Source organism: Cavia porcellus, unplaced genomic scaffold, assembly GCF_034190915.1.
Source record: "Cavia porcellus strain 051 isolate PalLab524CR breed Dunkin Hartley unplaced genomic scaffold, mCavPor4.1 scaffold_19, whole genome shotgun sequence".
Taxonomy (NCBI): domain Eukaryota; kingdom Metazoa; phylum Chordata; class Mammalia; order Rodentia; family Caviidae; genus Cavia; species Cavia porcellus.
Genome location: NW_026947502.1, coordinates 1,193,056 through 1,199,791, shown reverse-complemented (window position 1 = coordinate 1,199,791; position 6,736 = coordinate 1,193,056). Strand labels below are relative to the sequence as shown.

The following is a 6,736-nucleotide window of genomic DNA, read 5'->3' as shown; positions in this document are numbered from 1 at the left end:
TACCGAGCGCGGAGGCGCGGCCCTTGGTAAAGGCCCTTAGGAAGCTTTTAAAAGCTAGAGACCTCAGGGTAGGTCAAAAAACACTGGAACTATTCATAGCAGAGATAGATAGGGTGGCTCCCTGGTTTTTACCCACAGGGCATTTAAACCTGCCGTCATGGGAGAAGTTAGGCGGGGACCTCGCCTCGGCGGAATTGGGAGGCGATATTTCGCCGGCTATTCGCCCCCTGTGGGAAATGATACATGCGTGCCTTGACTCCTATGCCGAGTTGCGCCGTGAATTGTGTGCGTGCGCCGCTCGAAAAAAGCAGAGAGAGGAGAAAGGGCCCCCGAGCGCTCTCTGGCAGGGAGGAGATAGAGAGCCATCCGCTCCGCCCTGGAGCTCTTCTCCAGAAGCGGCTCCCCGCCGAGAGGCCGCTACAGGGAACCCTCCCTTCTCTCAGCCGGCACAGGAAGTGACGCCCCGTTCCACTCTCTCGCGACCGCCGTCCTATGACGTTGCGCTGCGGGGCGGACGGTATTTTCATGGGCAGCTACTCTGCCGAGCAGGCTGAGAAAAACGCCGGTTGAGGAAACGGGGGCTGGGGATTTAGCTTAGCGGCATAAGCGCCTGCCTTGTAAGCAGGCAATCGCGAGTTCGATCCCTGGCACCGATATAAAAAAAAAAAAAAAAAAAACGAAAAAGACCAAAAATAAAAAAAAATAAAAAATAAAAAATAAAAAACAAAAAGGGGGAGTAAGCCAAGGCCTGCCTCCAAAGGTGCGGTTATCTATGGCATGACAATGGATGGGCCCGGATCCGGTGGTTAGCTGGAACCGAGGCGCGGTTTGTGTTTTTCTGCAGGAATCGGGATGAAAACCACTGTGGGTCCCAGAGAGGTTGACGCGACAAGTCCCTCGACTGAAGATCAGGCCTGTTCCACCAGGGGCCAACTGCAGACCCAACAACAAGATGAGCCCTAAAAGAACTGCAGGACAATCCCTTTTTGGGGGCCTGGAATGGCTTGCTCCCCTATGTTTTACCATTGTTAGGTCCCCTGTGCTCCTTGCTTCTGCTCTTACTTGTAGGACCATTCTTGCTCCGATGGGTTACATCATTTATTAATGGGCGCCTTGCGGCGTCCCGGCGTCAAGTACGCCTGGTTGCCCATGCGGCCCTGGCAGCAGCCCGTGATGGGCACAATGACCCCCAGGCCTACGCATGGCTCGCTCGACCGGCCTACGACCGGGTCTAGGTGTGGCGGGTCTTCCGCATTCCTTCCCTATTGACACCACACAGCAGGGTGGGTGAGTCAATGACGGGTAAGAGCGTGCCTCCCCAGCATGACTCGACCTAAGCCAGGCCCTACCCCATACTGCACGAAAGCCGCTGGATTACTAGAATCTGCCCAGATCTAGATGCCTCTCCGAGGGGATCACACGGAGGGGCATGAGTGCATGCCTATGTGCATCCAGGTTCCGTCCAGTTCACTCCTGGCCCTGGAAAAAGGACGAGGGTCTCAAGGCCTTGGCAGACCCGGGGGCGGCCGACCAGGGTCCAAGCCAAGGGCCTACGGTGGGCCTCAACACAGGGCATAAGCCTCTGCACTCGATCCAGGGCGGGCTGCGATGCATACATTCATTCAAAGTAAATAAAATAGGGGGAGATGTTGGGAGCCGCCGACACCGGTCGCCTTACTTGGCGGACGTAGGGCCTGTGGGTGGGAGCGGAGCCTGAGCTAGATTGCCCCTCCCATCGAGTGAGTCAAGTTGGCGCCTGCTTCCTGCCCCCTGATTGCGCTGGCGACTTAAACAACCCGCTCTGTAAGATAGTCTGCCTAGCAACAACTGATGTTAGCCAATCAGCCCGCATCGCGCGCTTTGAACTGATTGGCCACTGTCACCCTATAAAAGTGAATGCCTCTCCCGCCACGAGACAGGAAGCACAGAGAAAGCACAGAGAGAGATAGAAAAAGTCCACCGGCGAGAAAGGGCTGGTGGCAGAGTGGAGGCCTCGCGGGGCCCACGCGGAGATAAATAAAGGCAAGGTTGCACACCGCCAGACTTTGTCGTGTGTCTTTCCTGCCGGCCGGGAGCGACCCCGACACTTCCTTTCTTATCTTTATTCCTTTTTGTTGTTGTTGTTCCAGGGATTGAACGCACAACCTTGCACTTGCCAAGGAGGCACTTGTGCTGCTGAGCTAAACCTGGATGTATTTCTTTTATTTCTTTCTCTTGTCTAACTGTTTCAGCTAAAGTTTCCAAGGCTATGTTGAATAAGATTGGAGACAGTGGACGTCCTTTTCTTGTTCCTGATTTTAGAGAGAAAGCTTTCAGTTTTTTTTCCATTTAGTCTGATGTTTACTGTGGGTTTGTCACAGGTAGCTTTTTAAAAGATCGGATTGAAATAAAGGTCATCTATTCCAATTTTCCATAGGATTTTTATGATGCATGGGTTCTGGACTTTTTCAAAAGCTTTTTATGCACCTATTGAGATGATCATATGATTTTTGTCCTTGGCTCTGTTAATATGGTGTATTACATGTATTGATTTACGTATGTTGAACCATCCGTGCATCTCAGGGATGAATCCCACTTGATCATGATTTACAATCTTCTTGATGACGTGCTACAGTCTGTTTGCCAGTGTCTTATTGAAGACTTTTTCTTCTTTTTTTCTTTTTTCTTTTTTATCGGTACCAGGGATCGAACTCACAACTGCCTGCTTGCAAGGCAGGCACTTATGCCACTGAGCTAAATTCCCAGCCCCTTATTGAAGATTTTTGCATCAATACTCATTAGGGGAATTGGCTGGTAACTCTCTTTCTTCATTGGGTCCTTCTTTGGTTTTGGTATCAGAGTAATTCTTGCTTCCAGGAATGAATTTGGAAGTATTACTTCCCTTTCAATTTCTTTAAATAGTTTGAGAAGTAGTGTGTGGGAGACAGTTTGAGTAACTCCCCTTGATTGTAGACAACTGCTGCCACTTTAACTATGTCGAGGTTTATTTCCTTATCCTGATCTGTGCAGAGCTGGCTATGGTATTTCCTTCTCTCTTCAATTGGCTCTAGGCATTGCAGACAAGGCCAGCTGAGGAACTGGTGTGCAATCTCTAAAGCCCTCAGACAGTCTCCCGTTTCCTCGCATAATGCTCTCTGTAAACTGTATGAGCACAGGGGAATGGTAGAGCCAGTCAGCTCCAGGCATGTCAACTGGGTATGAGCCCGAGATAAAGAGGCTATGAGTCCCCAGGGCACAGAATTTACATATCAGAAACTGAAGCAACAGCCTCCAAAACCAATTCAGTTGCTGCCTTAATTGAATTATGCAGATTGGTCTTTCTGCATATTGTTATCCCTGCATTTTGCAAAGCTGCTTTTCTCCCTGCGTGATTAGCCAGCTCAAGTTACTCAGGTAGTTCCCACCATCCTCACTGACACTCATCCTTGAGCCCCCCACCCTTCTTCACAAGATGATAAATGCTGGGAGAGGCCTTGGATCCGGCCTCTGTCTGCACAACCTCACGGGCACTGGGCTTAGGACCCCTTGGCTGCCCTTCACTTTGAATGTGCAGTCTCGGTGTCTTTACTCTCACCCTGGGTTGCATCGGATTGGAATTAAATTGCTGGGATTCCAACAACGTCTCAATGGAATTATAACTTTTCAGACTGTGAGGAAGACTGGAAAAGACACTACAATACTTGGATTACCATACTCCATTTTTGGGATCACAACAGTAGTGGTGTTAGGTCCTTCTAAATGTCTTGTAGAATTCAGCAGTGAGTCCATCAGGGCCTGGGCTTTTCTTTGTTGGTAGTTTTTTATTACATCTTTGATTTCATTGATGGATAATGGTTTATTCAGGACTTTTACATCTTTTGACCTAACTTTGGTATTTCATATGTATCTAGGAATCTGTCCATTTCTTCTGTATTTTCCATCGTATTACACTATATATAAGTTTTCAAAGTAGATATAGATGATCTTCTGGATTTCTGCAGGGTCTATTGTGATTTCACCTTTTTCTTTCCTAATTGCATGGATTTGAACCTTTTCTTTCCTTTTAAAAATTAGTTTAGCTAAGGGTAAGTTTTATTCAATCTTTCAAAAAACCAACTCTTTGATTTATTGATTCTTTGTATTGTTTTTTAGTCTCTAATATGTTAATTTGTGCTCTGATCTTTATAATTTCCTTTGTGTGAGATTTTGGCTTAGCCTGCTCCTCTTTTTCTAGAAGTTTGAGGTTCAACATTAAGTTATTTATATGTGCTTGCTCTGTTTTCCTCATACGGGCATTTATGGCTATAAATTTCTCTTTTAAGTTCTGGTAAATTGTATTGTCATTATCATTCAATTGTAAAAACGTCTAATTTCTTCTTTAATTTCATCTGTGACACACTGGTTGTTCAGTAGGGTGATATTTAACTTTCATTGTTAGTAAAGTTCTTGTAGTTTCATTTGCCATAGATTTCCAATTTCATTGCACTGTGATCTGATAGTATGCATCGGATAATTTCACTTTCTTTGCATTTACTTAAGCATGTCCTACGAGCCAGTGTATGGTCTATGTTGGAGAATGCTCCATGGGCAGCTGAGAAGAATGTGTATTCTGATGTTGTGGGGTAGTACACTCTATGGCCATCTATGAAGTCCATTTGTTCAAAAGTTTGATTTAGTTCTAATGTTTCATTATTGATTTTTTTTATCTACTTGATGTGTCTTTTTGTGACAGTGGGATATTGAGGTCTCCCAATGCAAATATATTAGGGCTTATTTGATTGTTCATGTCTGATAGTAATTATTTTATATAATTACTGGGTACACTGGCATTTGTTGCATATATATTTATGATTGTTATTTATTCCTCTTGGAAGTGTTCCCTTTACAAGGATGTAGTGACCTTTATCTCTCTTAATCAATCTTGGCTTGAAATTCACTTTGTCTGCAAATAGAATAACTACTCCTGCTTTTTTCTGATTTCCTGTTGCATGGAATAGTTTTCCATCTTTTGACTTTCAGCCTGTGAACTTCTTTTTGAATTAAATGTGTTTCTTGTATGCAGCATAGTGTTGGATCTTACTTCTTGATCCATTCTGCCAGGCTGTGTCCTTCGATCCGTGAATTGAGAGCATTAACACTGATAGTGTTAAACTGGTGTGGACTGGCCTACCCTTGTCATGTTATTTTCCTGTTATTGACTCCCCCCTTTCCCCTCCCTCTAATTGTTTGCCTCACCTGGTGGATTCTTTCTATTGGGGTTCATGGAGCTGTAGTCCTTATTTTCTCTTTCTGGATGTTCTTCGGAACATTTTGAAGTGCTGGTTTGGTGATCATAAATTTCCTCAGATGTTCTTTGTCATGAAAGTATCTTATTTCCCCACCAGTTTTGAAATATAGTTTCACGGGGTACATCAATCTGGATTGAAAGTTGTTTTCTTTTAGAACTTGGAATATTTCAAGCTCTCCTTCACTTGAAAGTTTGTGCTGAGAAGTCAGCTGTAATTCTGATGGGCTTTCCTTTAGAGCTGATTTATTTTTTTTCCCTAACAGCTTTTAGGATTTTATTCTTGTGTTGAATGTCTGGAATCTTGACTTGATATGCCTGCATGTAGATTTTTTTTGAATCATTGCTAATTGTAGCTCCATATGCTCATTTATGTGTATATCAAATTCTTTTTCTCTACCAGGAAAGTTTTCTGTCATGCTGTCTGCAACCAGTTTTTTAATGTCATTTGTGGTATCTCTGGATTGTCCATTGACTCCAATTAACATTATTATTTTTTGTCTCATCTAGCAGCTGCTAGATTGATTTCTCATGGTCCCTTGCTGGCTTTGAGAAATCCTGTTGTTCCTGGTCACTAACTGCCAGCCTGTCTTCAGAATCTGAGACCCTGTCCTCACATTGGTCTAATCTGCTTTAAATACTTTTTTAAAAATAAAATATGGAACGTTTCACAAATTTGCGTGTCATCCTTGTGCAAGAGCCATGCTAATCTTCTTTGTATCATTCCAATTTTAGTATATGTGCTGCCGAAAGTGAGCACTGCTTTAAATACTTTCAATGGAGTTTTTATTCTCCTGGATATCTGCTTGAATCTGCTTAATGAATTACATTTCTTTCCTATGCTGAGCTTCCATGATTTTCTTAAGCTTGTCTATTTTTTCCTCTGTGTCAGTTCTAACATCACTAAGCATGGTGTGTGTTTTGGTAATCTCTGTAGTTATCTGAGAGATCGTTTCTGATTTAGGTTTTTCCAGATCCCCATTCAATTGCTTTGCTGTTACTACTTCAGAGAGGCCTGGTAGGGGGCTTTCAGTTTGTCCCACCTCATTGCCCCATGGACTTGCCTTTGCTGAACTTGAATTTTGCTTAAATGTCTTCTCATTTTCTTTTCTTTTTTTTTTTAAAGTTTCATTCCTAGGGTGATGCTTGTAAGTTGCCCATGGTGGGTTGCTTCATAGGTAGTTTTTAGGACCCACAGCAGGCCTGCCCTGAGGCCAGCCTCACTGGGCTCGCCACAGGTCAAGCAGTTTCCACAGGTCTGAGCTCAGCTAGGAAATGCTGGAAGAATCCCACAGCAGTTCTGGTTCTGTGCTTATCTGACCTGACTCCAAAAAGGCTCCTGGCCAATGACTTCCTCCCGCAGGAGGACTGAGTCCTCTGCACTCACTGCTGGCCAGTGTTATCCTTTATGTCCACCACTCCCCTCCACAGTGATGATGTCTCTCTGCAGAGGCCTCCAGGGTCGCCAGCTGT

General features: G+C 44.6%; 1 non-coding gene across 1 annotated transcript; it reads right to left on the bottom strand.

Annotated features, from left to right (window-relative positions):
* Positions 1–5,915: 5,915 nt before the first annotated feature.
* On the bottom strand, positions 5,916–6,023 carry LOC111757431 (U6 spliceosomal RNA). Its single transcript, XR_002791781.1, has one exon. It is a non-coding gene; the product is annotated as a U6 spliceosomal RNA (small nuclear RNA).
* Between the last annotated feature and the right edge of the window lie 713 nt (positions 6,024–6,736).